This window comes from Amblyomma americanum, chromosome 2, assembly GCF_052857255.1.
Source record: "Amblyomma americanum isolate KBUSLIRL-KWMA chromosome 2, ASM5285725v1, whole genome shotgun sequence".
Classification (NCBI taxonomy): Eukaryota; Metazoa; Arthropoda; class Arachnida; order Ixodida; family Ixodidae; genus Amblyomma; species Amblyomma americanum.
Window position 1 is genome coordinate 24544257 of NC_135498.1, and position 18381 is coordinate 24562637.

Sequence of the window (18381 nt, forward strand, 5' to 3'; positions counted from 1 at the left end):
TACGTCTAGGTATGCCAAAATCAGTATCTTTTACATAATGGAAATTACGGCAGCAGCAACGCGAGCGACCGACGAAGCAGATGTGTATCGGTCCTCGCCCGAGGCTCTTGCCTAAAGTGTTCTCTCTCTGGAGATACGCAGTCAGCAGTGTGTATCTTCTCACCCTGAGGATTAAAACCCGATCGTAACTCCGTGCGTGGTAATGCAAAACTCGCTGAGCTTTCTCTGCAGGCCAAAGCCTGCAGACAAAGCCTCTTGGGTACAAAGCCCAAGGCTTGCTTGGTTTTTTTTTTTTCAAGCGTAGCCAAAATTTGGTTGCGCTTGAAGAGAATCCTTTTGCTGCGGTTGCTTGTTTAGACACCTAGCTATCTGCACAAGTTGCTTGAATCTTTAGCATTACTCTGCGGTAATAATGTCCAAAAGCACATTTCTTAACATTAAAGGGCTGTCTGCCGTATTTCACTGTATTTTCCGTGTTACTATGTAAATGTATCCACACCCATCTGCCTCGGTGTTGTCCTTCAAGATCACGGTATTAATAAAGAATTACACAAGGCAACGTTTACGCACTTCGTAAGGACAGGACTGTAATCTCGCTTGAGTTATCCTCTCCACTTCCCTCATTTCCTGCACGCGGAAAAGTGGACTTTAGTGAGTTGGAGTGATCTTCTCATGCGAAGCAAACCTAATCTTATTGCCGCATGAGGTGATTCACCAGGTAAAGTGAAGGTACCGGTCAAAATGATGAATTGTAAGCAATGACGAGTTTCCCGGCCATTTGTGCCGATATTACTATGTTCTGCGCATTTCTTGCGTATAGGAAATTTCTATGTACATACAGCAACAGTCATGAAACGCCTCACTCCTAATGCCATTCAGGTATGCCAATAAATAAATAAATAAATTGCACTAATAACAAGCTTAGCATATGGACACCATTTTGAGTTGTCACACTGGCAGGAATGTAAAAAAAAATGGCAGTGGCTTAGCTCGGCTATGCCAGGATATACGTATACAGAAAGCTAAGGCATAGCTTGGTTAGCCTTGGTTAATCTTGGTCGCAAGTCCAGGTTAGTCTGGTTGTCTGGCTAGTTGTTGTCACGTGGTTCGTCACGCGGTTGGTCATGTGACCAGTCACGTGGTGCAGTGCGACCACGGTGGGACTGCGAGCACGTCGAAACTGCGAGTTCGTGGCCAATGTAGCTTTCGCTACAAAAGAAAAAAAACTTAGCGCTCATGCAGTACGTACTACACGATTCAGAGTGGCCACACTTCATCCGATGTCACAGATGTACCGACCCCACCAAGGGTCGCTTCACGGAAACAGCAGGACTTCCAGTCCGCGATGGGCATCGCTACTCGCGGCCTCCCAGAAGAGAAGGCGTGCGATCGGTCCTTTCGCGAACGTTCGGTCCCGGGCGACCTCCCTTTCCGCGTCGTCCAGCGGAAGGCAAGGAGGCGGCGATGCTTTTTTACTCTTCTCGGCCCGGGCCCTCGCTCCTCGTACTACCTGTTTACTGCGCGATTTCTTGCTTCTCCCAGAGTGGCTAAATCGAAGGACCCAGCAGCGGCAGCCGGCCCTGTGGGCGATCGAGGATGGCGAACTGTGTCAACCGGACGTAGTAGGCTCTTACGAAACCGCAGCGGCCGATCGAGGTGCGTTCTCTGCTTCCTCGTCTCCCAGACAGGCCGCGGGGCATCCCAGCGAGCGACAAACAACGCTCTTTCTCGGCGGCGCGATTCAGCGCGAAGCCTTCGAGAGCACGCGCCGCAAACGCTGGCGCGGCGTGCGCCGGCGCGGCCACTGCAAATGCAACGCCAGCTGCTATGGACGTGTGCAGGGACAAAGGCCTCAAGGAGTAGAAAACTAAAGGAGTGGATGTGTGCAGGAATAAAGGCCTCAAGGACCACCATGCTAAAGGTGCGGACGTGAGAAGAGGCAAATTCCTCAAAAACTAGGATACTAAAGGTGTGGATATGTCTGAAGGACCAGAATACTGAAGGTATGGATGTACCCTGGGACAAAGACATCGAGCACTAAAATGCTAAAGGTGTGGACATGTGCAGGAATAAAGGCGTCAAGGACCAGAATGTTAAATATACGGACGTGTGCAGAGGCAAATACCAGTAGTAATACCAGTATACCAGTAGGATAATAAAGGTGTGGACCTGTCTCAAGGACCAGGGCAGGATACTGTATGGACATGTCCAGGGACAAAGACATCAAGGATCAGAATGTTGAAGGTATGGATATGGACATAAAGGCATCAAGGGTAAGACAACTAAAGATATGGACGTGTGCGGCGACAAAGACATGGACCAGAATGTTAAAGGAGTGGACGTGTGCCGAGGCAAAGGCCTCCAAAACTTGGATGTTAAAGGCGTCGATGACCAGAATACTGAAGGCGAGGGCTTGTGCATGGTACGAACACATCAAAGACCGGAGCTATAGTCGAGTGACCCTCCAAACAAAGGTGTCTACCTAATGCCACGACACTGCAATAAACAACCTTGCGCGTGCTTCGACCGGTAGAAGGTTGACGCCAGTGGATGAAGGATGGCTGAGCGTGACGTCTTCACAATAGACAGACTCCGTTGGTTGGAGGGATCCTGGGAGGAGCATTTGTCGCTTCGTTTTACTTCGAAAGCAGTGCTACTGTGCTCCCTCCACCTCCTGGTAATCTGGAGTCTGTTGAAATGAGGCTCCCAGGCCTAATGAGGAGCCCCAACCCTCCAGAATCTGCACCCGCCAGCCACCTCCCCATCGCACCCCCTTAGCTAGGGGGCTGCCAACCCATTCACCGCCCCTTAAATCCACCGCTCCACCCTACTCCCGGCCATCTCACCCTCCAGAAGCGCCGCCCCTCCCCCTTCGTTCTCCTTCTGCGTGGGTTACTAGTGGGTGGAGGGCTTAGGTAGGTGCGTTGGCTTCGGATGGCACTTCTGCGGATGGCGCTTCTGGGAGGTGAAGGTGGTTGGTAGTTGGGCGGGACGGCGGATGGAAGAGGGCAGTTTATCTCCCTAGCTAATGGGGTGAGGTGGCTGCTGGGTGGTGCTTCTAGAGGGTGGAGTTGTAGAGAGGAGGCTCCTCGCTTGGGCTGTGTGCTTCACTTAAACGGACACCAAACTTGCGGAGGAGGTAGTATCATTGCTTTCACAGTAAAAGCGATGGCGAATTCAAAGACGCAGTGGGAAAGCTAGCTGCAACCCAGAAGTGCCACCCGTTCCTCTAGCTTAGACACTGCCTGCATCGCCGCCCTCGACCCACACCGGACAACCTGAACCCCCCAGAAAAATTCCCTCGCGTGCGTGAACCCTCGACTTAGAGTAAGAACATCAAATAAACCATCGAGGGCAAATCCGAATAATTACGTAGAATTGTCGCATCAGATTTCTAACAGCTCCGTAATTTTTTACTTGCGTCCAACTATGAAGGTGCGGATGAGGGTCAAAGGCCTCAAGGATCCCTATACTAATGGAACCGAGGTTTATGGCCACTAGGGAGGAAGACTTCTTCAGATGAATAACAGAGAACATAAGAGCCAAAGCCTGCTGACGCTCTTGAATATAGTTGCAAAATCTTCCACATAACAAGTCATCAAAAAATATACAAAGGCGGTACACTATAAGTGGTTTCATAGGTCTCCGAGAAACTACGCATGCCCTCCACTCTGCCCTCAACGCGAAATAATGAACCGAAGAAAAAAACATAGGAATGTGAACCCATAACTCCAACGAAAACGCGTGTCTGCCCTTCTACGTAGCATTTTTTTATTTCAGAAATGCACTAACTGCCTGGACGCCTGGTTTTGCGTACTCCATTTTGCTTCCCAACTGCAGAGCTTACCCAGATAACAATCCGGATTGCACTATCATTTGTATAAAGTTTTGTTGCGCAAATGTTAAGATGTTTTAAAGAGCCTCGAGGAAGTTGAATAGCATCTGACTTGCAACCACTGCCATAACGGGTAATGTAATGGATCATGCTCTGGTTTATACAAAAATAATCTGAAAATAAAAGGGTGCCCGGCATAGGCGTGAACAGGTCTCTCTATACTCTCTAAGGGGCGCTTCAAGTCTTCTGGATAGCAGGGAGCAATAGGGGAGAAAATTTGCGCCCCTCTCACTCATGAGACATTTGGAGGGAGGGGTGGGGGGCACTGCTCCTCTTGCCACCCCCCCCCCCTTCCTCTGTGCATTCCTATGATGGCCAGCGCAGACAAGTGTTGGGAACGTGACACATGCAAGAAAAGCAAAAGATGATGACACTGCTTCAGATATAGCAGCGATGTGAAAGAACAAACACATAAGAAATGAAAACTCGCGCTTTGGTTGTGCTAATCGATGAGCTTAGCCAGAAGTTACAGGAAGACTTGTGCAGGCTTGAAAATATAATAATAATAATAATTGGTTTTTGGGGAAAGGAAATGGCGCAGTATCTGTCTCATATATCGTTGGACACCTGAACCGCGCCGTAAGGGAAGGGATAAAGGAGGGAGTGAAAGAAGAAAGGAAGAGAGAGGTGCCGTAGTGGAGGGCTCCGGGATAATTTCGACCACCTGGGCATCTTTAACGTGCACTGACATCGCACAGCACACGGGCGCCTTAGCGTTTTTCCTCCATAAAAACGCAGCCGCCGCGGTCGGGTTCGAACCCGGGAACTCCGGATCAGTAGTCGAGCGCCCTAACCACTGAGCCACCGCTGCGGGTGCTTGAACATATCGAGAAAAAAAAGTCGGCGTGTGCCACACAAGAAAATATTGAAACGTCCATAGACTTTTTAGAGCTAAGTTTGAAAATGTCTTGGCAAAGGTCAACCATCAGCAAGGAGAAATTGTTAAGCTGAAGAAAATTTCGCAAGAACTAGCAGAAAACATGAAAGAAAAAGGCAATAAAATTGCAAAGCTTGGAGAATGTGTCGAAGGTGCTGAGCAGTACTCGAGGCGATGGAGTATAGAAACATACGGCGTTCCAGATACACAGCGTCAAGGTATGTTCCACGTTTTTGGTCAGCCTTATCAGCAAGCTTGACGCCCCAGAACCAGGACAAAATCACGCCTATAACTGTGAGTTTTACAGAGTAAAAACCCCAAACTCGTGGCTGTCAAAGAAAAGCGCTCTCAAAGCGAGAAAATTTTCGTAAACGAAAACATGACCGTTTGGAAATGTAGAAAGTTGCTAAAAACAACAACATAAAACTCGACTGCAAGTTTACCTGGGCGCAAAATGCCAAGACTCTGGTTGAGAGAAGAGAAGACTTGAATATAGTCAACAGCGTTAACAAGAATTACCTTCCTAAAATTTGTTAAACGGTTTCGATCGGATATTCAGAAACAGAAGGTTGGATGATGACTCTGGCACGAATAAATGTAGCGAATTCTGCAAAAGAGCAGAGGCTGGCAAGGCCCCATTACGTGACTGTACTCGTTGTACACCAATATTATAAGCCTTTCTGGCAAGCCCATGAGTATTGGGCAAAGCGTTAACAGATTTCGCATCATTAATTTACATTTGACTGCCAACCTCCCTACAGCTATGCGCTGCGTTTCGGTCACGCATACAAATAAGAAAGCCTCCAAAAAATAGATGAGCTCTGCTAGTGAGCACTAAGAATTTCAACTTAATACGGGCCGCCCGAATAGGTTGCCTCCATTTGCCGGTACGCTTCGCAGATTTCTTGGTGTTCCGTACACAGTGACCCGAATGATCCGGAACAATACTTCCAATTTTCATGTTTTTATTTAAGTCATGTACGTCACATGGCTGAGGAGAGGGGAAAAAAGCCGCGGTGTAGCGGCTTGACACTTCTCCCTTCCCCCGAACTACACGGGTGGCAGAAGTAGCAAAAAGCTATTTCCCTTAGAAATTTTTTTAGACAGCCTATAGATTGTCCATAGACTTCTGTCTATGGACAAACCCTAGAGAGCAGTCTATAGGCAATACAAATCAGGTTGACAGTCTATAGAGAATCCAGACATTTAGGGCCATACACTTTTAGTAGACTTTTGTTCATAGAGAGTCAGACTATGAATGAAAAAAAAAGAAATATCATAGGAAGGCAATAGAGTCTATAATAAATCTATAGACTGTCTATAGACTTTTTGCAAGGGTTAGCGTCACGCAAAGCGCTTCTGCAATTCACAATGTAGAGTAAACACTGAATAAAATTTATACAGAGCTTATCTTTAACTGGAAGGAATATAATCAATATTATCTAACATTTTCCAACAAAAAAATGTAACCCAAAACAAATAAACAATCAAAACATTGCAAAGACCAGGCCAGCAAGGAGGCAGGTTTATCCTTTTAAACGAACACTCGCCAAAGTCATAAAGGAAAAAAAACCGTAAGAGAATTTGACGTTTCGGCACCACTACGGGTGCCTTGTTCACAATGGGATGAAAAACGAGACGGCCTGCTGCTTATGTAGGGAAAACGTTGCGTATCGTGCGGATGTATATCTCGGGTAGATTGCCCTGTGTCCTGTTAATCGCTTGGCTTGTAATTTGTATGTGAAGGGATTCCTTGAGCAGGCGAGTAGATAATGATTTTTCTTTTTCAAGTATGCGCGCGGAATCCCAGTCAATCAAGTAGCCCGTGTTTTGCTGGTGTTCGGCGAGAGCGTTAGAAGTCACTTTTTTGTTTTTGACGTCACGCTGGTGTTCTTTGAATCGTCTCCTGAAGTCCCCTGTTTCGCCTATATAGGCTGCACCGCATTCTTTGCAAGGAATTTTGTAAACTACCCCAGGGTAGCTGGTCTTTTCAAGCGGGTCGCCTTTGCTCGTACCGAATGGTTTCTGAGCTTGCTGGATGGGACATGGGCAACTTGGATGTCGTAGTCAGCCAGTATCCGGCATAACGTCTCGCTGACACCAGGGGCATATGGGATGGCTGCACGTTTTTTCTTATTGGCTGCTTTTGCTTCGGCTTGAGGGGCCGCAGCGTGTCGTTCCTGTGGTTGTAGCACTTGACGGGGGTATGCGTTCTTTGCAAGCTCCTTTCTTATGCGGCGGACTTCACGAGTTCCTTTGCATGGGCTTGAACAAAGCTTGAAGGCACGCTTGTAAAGCGCCGCGGCAACGGAGCGTTTCTGCCCTATTGGGTGCGCAGAATGAAAATTCAGGTACTTTCCTGTGTGGGTGGGCTTCCTGTACACGCTCGTCGTGATGCCGTCTGCTGTTCGCTCGATGAGGACGGGGAGGCGCCCATTGCTCTCTTCTTCCATCGTGAACTGAACGCTCTCTTGAAATGAGTTCAGGTGCCGTAGAAATTCTTCCGCATCCTGTCGTCGGATGATGCGGAAACAGTCGTCGACGTACCGCAGGAAAAACCTAGGTGGCGGGTCGAACGACGAAAGCGCACGACTCTCTATCGTTTCTAGGGCCAGGTTGGAGCAGACTACGGAAATGGAGGCTCCCATTGCTGTCCCGAAGATCTGCTTGTACATCGTCTTGTTGAACACAAAGTATGTGTTTGACAAGCAGAATTTTTGACAAGCAGAATCTACCCGAGATATACATCCGCACGATACACAACGTTTTCCCTACATAAGCAGCAGGCCGTATCGTTTTTCATCCCTTTGTGAACAAGGCACCCGTAGTGGTGCCGAAACGTCAAATTCTCTTACGGTTTTTTTTTTCCTTTATGACTTTGGCGAGTGTTCGTTTAAAAGAATATGCTGAATTTCACTCGCCAGACGGGTTTCCGTCGAACCCTCAACTAAGGAGGCAGCTGTATATGACAAGAAAAGAAAATATTGCATACGCTGAAAAATGCTGTTATAAAAATACCACTTTTATCTGTTGGTACGAGGGCAAACGATCCGAAGAACTGAGTAGGCCGAACCGGTTGAGCAAGGTAGGCAAAGCATAATTTAGTGTTTCAAGTCCGTAAATAGTGCAAGGACATGGAACATGCCAGAGTTCATTATGGCGAGTTTGTGGCAGTCTGTGCTTTTGAGCAAGTCAACGGTTTCGTCCAAGAACAACACTCGACGTTCAGACAATGATGTGTACAGTTGAAGGATATGGAATTCATAAAACCAGGTAAGTTTGATTATATAATAATTTGAATATAATGGACCCAAAGAATAAAACGTAGGTACATTTGGTTTGATTTCAAGGGGTTTCACGTCCCAAAGCAACTCAGGCTATGAGGAACGCCGTAGTGGAGGGCTCCGGAAAACTTCGATCATCTGGCGTTCTTTAACGTGCACCGACATCGCACAGTACGCAGGAGTCTATCGCTTTCAGCACATTTTTTTTGTAGCACTACGAGTTTGTTACTATTGGCGGCTGTGGTGCTGCCCGATATTAAGTTACAGTCACTTATATTGGATTGGAATAACGCAAAATACAGAAGGAGCTTGGCTTTTGCAGGTAACATATATTGCATTTTCCTAAGAATACCGACTGTACGAGAAATTTCAGTATGTTGATGCTCAATATGAGCATCCTTGAGCATAAACTCATTAAACGCCCAGAGATTTTACTGCACCGGTTCTTTGTATTTTGATAACCCCCAATCTAAAAAAATTCTCGAGATTATAAATCGCGTTCTTGGCTCTAAAGAAAAATAGTTTTACTTGATTTAACTAGAAGAGCATTTCTGATAGACCATAGGTGTAGTTTAGATAATACTTCATTTCCCTTGCCTACTAAGCCATTTATGTGCAGGAGAGTCAAAATAGGCTCGTGTCATCTGCAAACATTACGTACTCAGCCTCTTTATATGTTCAGATCTTTAAGGTGCACCGGGTGTTTCAGCGAAAAATTTCAGAAATTCCTGAAAATACTGGGTTCAATATAGCAAGAAAAAAATAGGTGTAGGATCATACTCTCTGCGCCGGCGGACACAATATGCTTCAAAATTCCTCTAAGCATGCAGGTAATTAACAAAACCAACTAATCAACTTTTTAACTATCGTAGCTGGATGGTTAGTCCCAGAAGGGAGTTTGATGCCGTGAACAAGACGATGTCATATCAGTTTTTGAAACGAAGAAAAACTCAATTTGTAGAGCCCTGCTGTGCGAAGAAATCCGACGCTTTTTCCCGCACGCGACCACAACTGAGCGCACGAGGGGCGCCGGAAGTATGGCGCAAGCGAAGCGTCCGCTTGTGACGTGACGTAATGAATGCAGCACCAAATTCGAAACGTGTGTGCTAACTTTCCTCGCTAGAGAACCTTGGCGCTCGGCGTAGACCGCGGCCGGCGTTATCGTCTGCTTCGTCGCTGGGAGTAAGGAAAATTGTAGTCATCGTCTGCTACGCGGCCGTCGCTTTTGGGAACACTGATAAGCACACCTGGCGCTCTGCCTGTCTGGTTAACTCCGTAAAGAGTTTTTTTTATCCCTTTTATTTTAGTCACTAGCTTCGTGAAAGGGTTAAGCTACTCTTCTCTGACTGTGCGTTTAACGTTAAACAGTGCCGGTATAGCGACATGCATTGTATTATTTCTGTCAAGCGTCTATTTCTTTTATGCGGTATCGGCTTGACTGGTACAATAAATGAAAATGACTTCGTAGATGAAAAGATTCCAACTGAGAACATCGCAATTTTAGCACTAAGATGCTCCGTACCGGCTGGCTCAATACGGTTTCCGTGTGCTGGATCAGACACGTCCCGTGCTGTGAGAAGGTGCTCTCCAGGAATTGCACCGCGGAACGAAAAAAAAATGTGGCCGGGCTCCGTCATGCTGAAACCACATTCTTTTTAAAACCTGGCCAGTGGTAGCTCTGAGACAAATTCAGAGACGGCGCCTATTAGGACGCAGTCTATGTACTTTTTCCGAGTGAGGTTTCCGCTGATGAAGTAAGGACCGACAATGCGGCCGTTACAAATGCCGCACCAAACATATGCTGACCATCTTATTTGGTGCTTGTGCTGGCGGCGCCAATTTGGGTTCTTGTCGCACCAATAATGCGCATTGTGCAAGTTAACATCGGAGTCCCTGCAGAATTTGGCCTCGTCTGTCCAAAGCACTTTGTGCAGGGATTCCGGGTCTTCATCCCATTTAATTAGGCATCAGTTGCAAAATACGAGCCGTTTCTGAAAGTCATTCGATGTCAGTTCCTGGTGAAGACACACATGATAAGGGTGGTAGCTGTGTCTTAATAGTGACCTCGAGACTGATGCCGGGCTGGCTCCGTACGCGTTGGCGATTTCACTGACACTTGCTTCTGGCCTGACAGAAACGTACGCGAGGACACCAACGTCAAAATCGTCGGTTGCGCTCCCTGGTCTCTTCCTTTTCTGAATATGAACTGATCCAGTAGACTTAAATCGATTAAATATCGATATGTACGTGGGACGAGTCGGCACTCGACGACCAGGTTGTTGGGCAGCATACAGTCTGCATGCCAACTCCACGTCCATTTGCGCGCTCACATAAGCGATCACAATGTCCACCTTCTCGGCAGTGGAGTATGGGAGTTGCGCATGGCGCGGCCATTCCCACAATTCACTCAATGCGGCGTGACGTTTTATTCTTAGGCGGCACTTCCACACATTCAGGCGATTTGAAACACTGGCACTGCAATAGCCTTGTCACACGCGCACCTCCAAGACAAGCACCTGAAATGCAAACGACTGCGCTCTATTGGGAAACTGAAGGTAACACACGCCAACACAACCGCAAGAACAACTGCCCGATAGCACACTGCCGCGCAAGCTCTCCTTGCCACGCTGACAAAGCTTTTCTTTTTCGGACGTGGTTCCTGATGCGCAGCGATTATAAGATAACAGAAGATCAACCTAGTGAGTAAATGAATTCATGATGACGCACAAAAAAGAGCCCGTCGGGCAGCCATACCAGAAGTGGCACGCACGCACGCACGCACGCACGCACGCACGCACACTGCATCAGGGCGCTCAAACCGACATTCCCGTAACTGACGATGACTACAATTTTCCCTACTCTGAGCGACGAAGCAGTCGATAACGCCAGCCGCGGTCTAAGCTGAGCGCCGATGTTCTGTGGCGAGGAAAGTTGGCACACGCGTTTCGAACTGGGCGCTGCATTCATTACGACTCGTCACCGGCGGACGCTTCGCTTACGCCATACCTCCGGCGCTCCTAGAACGCTCAGTTTCGGTCGCGTGCGGGAAAAAAGCGCCAGATTTCTTCGCGCTGCAGGGCTCTAGAAATTGAGTTTTTCTTCGTTTCAAAAGCTGATATGACATCGTCTTGTTCACGGCATCTAACTCCCAATTGGGACTAAACACCCAGCTACGATAATGAAAAAGTTAATTAGTGGGTTTTGTTAATTACCTGCATAATTACATGGGTTTTGCAGCACATTGCGTCCGCCGGCGCAGAGAGTGTGATCCTACACCTATTCTTCTGCTATATTGAACCCAATATTTTCAGGAATTTTCGAAAGTGTTCGCTAAAACACCCGGTTTATTGAATAGGAGACGACCCAGCAAGCTTCCGTGAGGAATTTTATGTTTAACACGATTGTAAGCTCACTGGAAGCTATCAATAGTGTGACACACTGGACGCGATTACAGAGGTAATTGGAAATTAAATAAAGCACTTTATTTCTGCTACAGTGTGATGAAAGTTTTAACAGAAGAGTACGACTGATTTATACTGTCGACTGATTTTGAAAAGTCTGCAAATATTCCTAATGCAATCATTTTGTTCTCAATATTAGCGATAATGAATCCTTTTGACACAGAAGTACCAGTTCGATAGATGAGTGCTGCCTAAATCCAAATTGTTTCATTGCGTTAACATTGCATTTCCAAGATCATTCAGAAATGCAAAATAATTCCCTCTACGCCCCTGGAAAATATCGGTAAAATGGATATAGGCTACAGTTATTAAGAACATCATTAAAACCCCATTGTGTAGAATAACTACTTTTGCCTTTCATATTTCAAAAGAAAACACACCGGTATTTAAGGCTAAGTTCTAAAATGTAAGTTAAAATAGAACAAATAATGTCTATGTCGTGCATACATGATTGCATTTAACACCAATAGCGCCTTCACTTTTAGTGATTTTGCATGCGCCTGAACGCTCATCACACAAGGTAAGATGATGATGATTTTTTTTTTATGGCGCAAGAGCATCTGTGGCCAAAGAGCGCCATGGCACAAGGCTGTTTTCTACTCAAGATGGGGTCGAAGACCCATTTCCCAGGCATTTCGCCCTAAAAAAATTGGCAGTGGCTTGGCTCCGCTATGCCAGGATATACGTAGCGGGAGGAACGTTTCCCTGGATGAGCTTGTTGTAGTCACTGTATCTTTACAAATAAGAGACATGTCCGCTGGAAATGTCCGGGTCGCATATGCACTTTCGGAAACTCTAACAGCGTGATCAGTAACACGACGGGCCTTCACGTCCTCTTCGGTTGGTTGCCGTTGACTGACGCCTTCCATAGGCTCCATCTCGGCGGCTATGCGGCGTCTCTTACGCTGGGCAGCCTGGCGTCTCCGTTTGGCAAGGCGTTCCTCTCTCTGTTCGGGCGTCTCCGCAGCTCTCTTCGCCAACTGACGCTCATTCTCTGTTGAGTAGCCAACTGCCAGGCGACAACCTCAGGATCGGAAGAGTTAATGTTCTCTTGTCTATACCGCCGTTTAGCAGCGGCTGGACTCTCCTTCTGTGAATCCATATCAAGCGTTGCGATACAGCCGCCGATTACATCTCCGCCTTTTATAGGCAATGCTGCGCATGCGACGACTCGCGGTTCCGGTGATGAACGCAGTGTGACGTCATACCAAACGGCGGCGGCGGCGAGCCGCGCGGTGTGACGTCATGCCAGATGGCGCCGCGAGCGCGCAAAGCCCAGTAACCGTCTCACATATCTCGGTGGACACCCAAAGCGCGCCGTAAAGGAAGGGATAAAGGAGGGAGAAGAACGACGAAGCGCGCGGCGCACCCACTCCTCCTCCTCGGTTGCCATGGTAATGGCACATGCGCACAACTTTCCTCCCGCATGTACCATGGTAGCGCATGCGCACAACTGGCCTCTCGCGTCTACCGCGAAATGCTCGACTGGTAGCCTAGTGTAGCTCCCGCTACAAAAAGCCGAGCACCAGGCAGGAGAAAACTTGTATCCACTGTATCACCGGTGGGTACCCAGCGGTACTGGGGATCGAAACCCGCACCTCCCGCATGCGAGGCGGATGCTCAGACCACTAGGCCATCGCTGGGGTGCCGACACAGGGTAAGGAAGATAGTGTTAGACGTATAATTGTCTATGTAGTCAAGATCACTAGGATGATGTTCACTATCAACAACCGAAACGAATTATTCGTTAACTTTCTCAGCCAGTTCCTCTCCAGCAAATATCTCGTTATCAATAACCAAATTGCTAGGCCCATTTTATTGTTGCATTATACAGTGTGCTAAATCTTCTGCAAACGATTTTTTTTTGTCTGTGATGTCGTTATTTTTGCCTTCGTTAACATAGCATTTAGTTTATGACGATGCCCTCTGAAAATTGAGAAAGAAATACCTGATACAATTCGTGTTTCTTTGAACTCATTTTACGGATATGTGGCATGACCCAGGGCTTACCAGCTCTTTTAGCTGTTTTAACCATCTTGTATGAAAAGCATCCTCTATAAATTAAAACGAACTGATCTGAGAAGAGCTGGAATGCTTTATCAGCATTTGTATATTTGAATACTGGTCCCCAGTCAAACCTCCTAATAGCATTTCTGAATGTTTTTAGCGTATCCCTACTTATTTGCTGTACTTTGTTTTGTTGATGCGAGCTAGGGTATGTATTTTGGACATAAGTGTTACAAATTGCATAAACTGGAAGATGGTCACTGGGAGAACTGTCAATAACGCCTGCTGATAAAGCTACAGTAGAATTGCTGACGTTTAACAGGTCAAGCATGGTTGCTGACGAACGGGTAACACGCGTGGGCAGCTCGATCACATTTTGAATGAAATATGATTTTAAAAGAAGCAACATGCGTGTTCGTCAAGAGCGTTCATCCATATTAATGTGGAAATCACCACCCGTAAAAACAGTGCAACCACAAGCATGCGTAGATTCCAAGACATTCTCGATACAAATAAAAACTTCGTCAATTTTGCCGTCTAGGAGGGGAAGGGGAGGGGGGGACAAGCAACAGGATTCAGATGGAAAGAATAATAATTGTTAGAAACAAAACATTTATGATCGCGTAGCCATGCCTCTCGGATCGCAAGTGCTGTCTAATTAATCTGAAATTCTTTTAGGAACTCGTGGAAAATTTCTTCCTTAGCTCGAGCAGGTTATATATTAATATGCAAAAGTGGCGATGCTGATTCTTTCGTAACAATCGCATTCAGGTTATTTGGTAAGGAGTTACCTTTCATGCTGATTTCAAGTAGATTCATTCAAGAAAACAATTCAAAATATAAATACTTACGAGACAACCTTTCCCAGGTAGCCCTCCACACGAGCGACATCTGCGGATTCTCCACCAGTTCTTCGCTCTGGCACCTGCAGTGTCAGGCGTATCCAAACCCATTCTTATTGGCCCATTTCTTGGCAACCAGGAAAAACAAATTGTTTCGTTGAGTAAAATTCTCAATGACAGACAGTTTGGATTGCGAATCTCTCAACTTGCATTTCCGAAGCCAGCTGTCTCCTCCTCCACTTCACTCATGAAGACTCAGGTAGGGAAGTTCTACAGCGCAACGAACTTCGTTGATTTTCGAAAAGCAAGGCCTCATTATCGCATAATCAGGCACTATTAATAACTAAGTTATGGCGTCTACTTCGCAACTCCAAGTCTTGACTTGCCTATAAACCCGACCATGTTTGAAGGAACTGCAGTGCCAGTATATTTGCTGCTGTGTTCCAAGCGATCCCCTCCATTCTGGTAATCTTTCTTTGTTTTGCCAACAGAACACATTTGTGGTTATTCTCTTTTTTTTAAGTTACTTTGACTTGTAGAAGGGGTGCGTTTTCAAATCTTTTTTTTTTATTGCTGTATGTGAATTCACACGATATTCTTGTAGAATTTTGTTGTAATGTTTTTTTTTTGCTGTATGTGATATCTTACGATATTCTTGCAGAATTTTGTTGAAATGCCTTTCATGTCAACACAGTGCTGTATGAATGCAGGGTTCTTAGGGCCTAGTCAGGTGACCTCATGTGGCACCTTTAGCCCTCTTCACCTAGACAATTGTATTTTGTCTGAATTTCAAGAAATTTCAAATTTCGAATTTACCTCCAGTTTGAGCTGCTGAACTTCAGCATTCTCATCACGGGCGTACAATAATAATAATAATTGGTTTTGGGGGAAGGGAAATGGCGCAGTATCTGTCTCATATATCGTTGGACACCTGAACCGCGCCGTAAGAGAAGGGATAAAGGAGGGAATGAAAGACGAAAGGAAGAAAGATGTGCCGTAGTGGAGGCTCACGGGCCTACACAGTTTCAACTCGCTTGCGGAGTTCCTTCAGCTCTGCGTCGCGCCTAGTTACTTTTTCTTCTCCTTAGTAAGCATGGCACATACCCACGCAGGGGGATTGGCCAAGCTTAAGTAGATAATCCAAATGAGGTATATGCGCGGGGAAAAATAGGCGTCAGAAGACTAAATCAATACAAAAATTGGAACAGTCAAATGAATTAAAGAAATAGGAATTACCAGGAATAGAATCGAGAATTTTTGGAATGCGACAAAATTTTGTATACAGCTAACAAGGTAATCGATCAGTTGCACTTACGTAATCATGTGAAGCCAAGTTACTGCCTGCGGCACATCATCGTTTTTTTTTTATTTTAACGCATGACTGATGCTTCCACTGAGTCAAATGCCCGTATTTTCTATTGAAAACTACACAAGTTACTCGTCGTGGTATCCTACTACATTGACGTTTTTTCTTATAGATTGCAAAGTAGAAACAATTAACGGAGAAAAAGATATCGAAATTTAGAGTTCCAGTTGTGTCGCCTTTAGGCGTTATATCAAGAATAATTTATCAAATTTTTACGCCTGTTTGTCGCTACGGAGCTATGGAGTTGCAAAATATAAATTTAAAAACATCCTAATTTTGCTGTTTCCGGATTTGTAAAGATAAACGGCTTTTGTCACAAATCTGTGCCCCTCAGTCAATAGCTTTACCTTATGTTTCATGTTCCACATATTTTATACAAATCTGTTCAGCAGACGTGGAAAAAAATAATCTTACGTTATCTGGTCAGATACATCTGATACGGGTGCCTGATACATTTTTTCTACTCTAACGATGGCATGACAGTGATGAAAGTATAGTGGAGGGGGATGGTCTATATGATGGCATTTTGTTTATGTTTTCAGTCTCAAGTAAGAAATTTAAGAATATAAACTGCAACTTTGCTGCGAGGAAAGAAGACGAAAGGAAAGGCGCAGTAAGTGACTCAAAGAAGACACCTCAACCACGTCGTTAGAGAATTAAGAAATGGAGGAGGGAGTGAAAGAAGGAAGAGACAAAACAGCCGCCGTAGTGGAGGGCTCCACGTTAACTTCAGCCACCTATGGTTATTTAACCGACACTGGTATCACGAAACAAATTTTTTATTTGCTTGCCTTGATAGGTCTCACAAAACCCAATTAAGCACAAGTCTGTAAATTTTGGGGCAGCATTCTTTGTGGGTCGATTACGTAAGGGAATCTTACTTTTCCCTGACATGCTTGTTCAGGTCACATATCTCGCAATCTGCGAAACCTTGGCGCAATGCGTTGCGGCATCTCGACCGCGATGACATGCGACCACCAAGGTGAAACAACTATGACGTCAAGCTTAATAAGATAAGCGCGGCAAAAAGCAGCTCCCTGCGTTATCGCGCGCCCACTTAGTAAACAGCAGAAACCTCTTCCGGGCTTTGATTACGTATGCCTACATAAAACGTTTCAGTAAAACAGCCGCCGCTTTAACGCACTGCTAAAAAAAAAAAAGGAACGTCTCCGATTGCAACTATACTGTGTCCCTAGCAGCCTCCATCGAGCGGTTTCCGTTCCGGTTTGGAAGTTTTCCCTGAATCAATTTGTCCACAACCAATGAGGTCGGCTTGTGACGTCCGTTTGCTCGTTACATAGCGGATCTGGCACAATTTGAGGCGAAACACCCATCCATGGTCGGGGCGCATGATGCAAGCGAATCGGTGTTACGTTGGCGCCTGGTAGCGCCGAAACAACAACGATGACCCCGTTCCTACCGAATTACATGTGACTCATCCCGGGTCGCAGGCGAGCCCGCGCGCAACGCTCGGAAGACTACCTGGAACGGGAGATCCCCTCCGCTGCCCTGAATTCGGGCCTGGTTGAGTCAAGGCGTGACGCGCGCTCTGCTTCGTAAGACATTCCAGTCTGTACGTTGCACCGAGTGTTGCGTAATGCGTCAAGATACCACCGCGAACTTGAAATAAATTCGACGCGCATTGCCTTCCTGAGCTAGTTGCGTTCATGTAATACGACAGCCCTGCAGAAAATCGTCACTGTGTTAATGCACGAATGCAATGATGCCCCCCGGTATGCGGGGGATAGGGTGGCGACAGATATGGCACAGGGCGTGGTTAATTGAAGACATTGTTTAGAACGGAATAGGAGCACAATGAGGAGGAGGAGGAGGAGGAGGAGGGGGATTCATCTGATGTCTTCCTTTGCAGTACACTCACAGTCACTTTTCTGTCCGAGCGTCAAAGCAATCGGAGGTGTACTTTGTATGCACACTGTATGCACGTATAGCGTACATCGAACACATTTCACGCATGTCCCCTTTATCCTTATCACCCATGTTATCCATGGGGGATTGGAACAAACGATAAAGAGGGAGAAGTAGTGGACGATGCAGAAGATAACCTGGACAGAATGTATCCGATTAGTCTGTTTTCACTCTCATTATAGCAGCATCCTTTTCAGCATTGGGATGTCACAGCCCGAGTCTTGGCCAATCCTCCTCCCAGTGGGTATGTGTCATTAGGCATGCGAGGACAGAAGCAGCTACTTCTACGGGAACTCCCGTAAGAAAAAGAAAACAGAATACAATGTTACAAAGGAGAGCTTGGAAGAACGTGATGAAGGGCAAAAAAAGAAGCGTCAGACAAAAGAGCAGCACGCCAACAAACATGCGACCGGCCCCGATTGGGCGGGGGGGGGGGGGGGGGGGGGGGTTATTTCATACTGCTTCCTCCTACACACTTCTTGCCGATGGCATTCAGGCTTCCTTGCATTACTGAAGCAGCTCGCCCGCTGGTTGTACGCCGCATGTTGTGTACTGAAGCGGGCAACATGAAATGCACCGCGCGACTGGACACATCATCGACGGCAGCAGGGCTAGCCATGAACAAGTGAACGAATTGTGCGTAGTTGTCACAAATATCATATATACGCAGCTGAATTATGTCGCGTGGCGCAGGTAGTTTTGAGCCAGACAACAACCAGCGCG

The 18381-nt window shown here is 46.4% G+C and overlaps 1 long non-coding RNA gene across 1 annotated transcript in view; it reads right to left on the minus strand.

Moving 5' to 3' along the window:
* Nucleotides 1-10770, minus strand: part of LOC144120787 (uncharacterized) — a 189859-nt gene extending 179089 nt beyond the window's left edge. The window contains exon 1 of the long non-coding RNA XR_013312485.1: nucleotides 10304-10770. This is a non-coding gene — a long non-coding RNA (uncharacterized LOC144120787). The remainder of the gene's footprint in view (nucleotides 1-10303) is intronic.
* Nucleotides 10771-18381: the final 7611 nt, after the last annotated feature.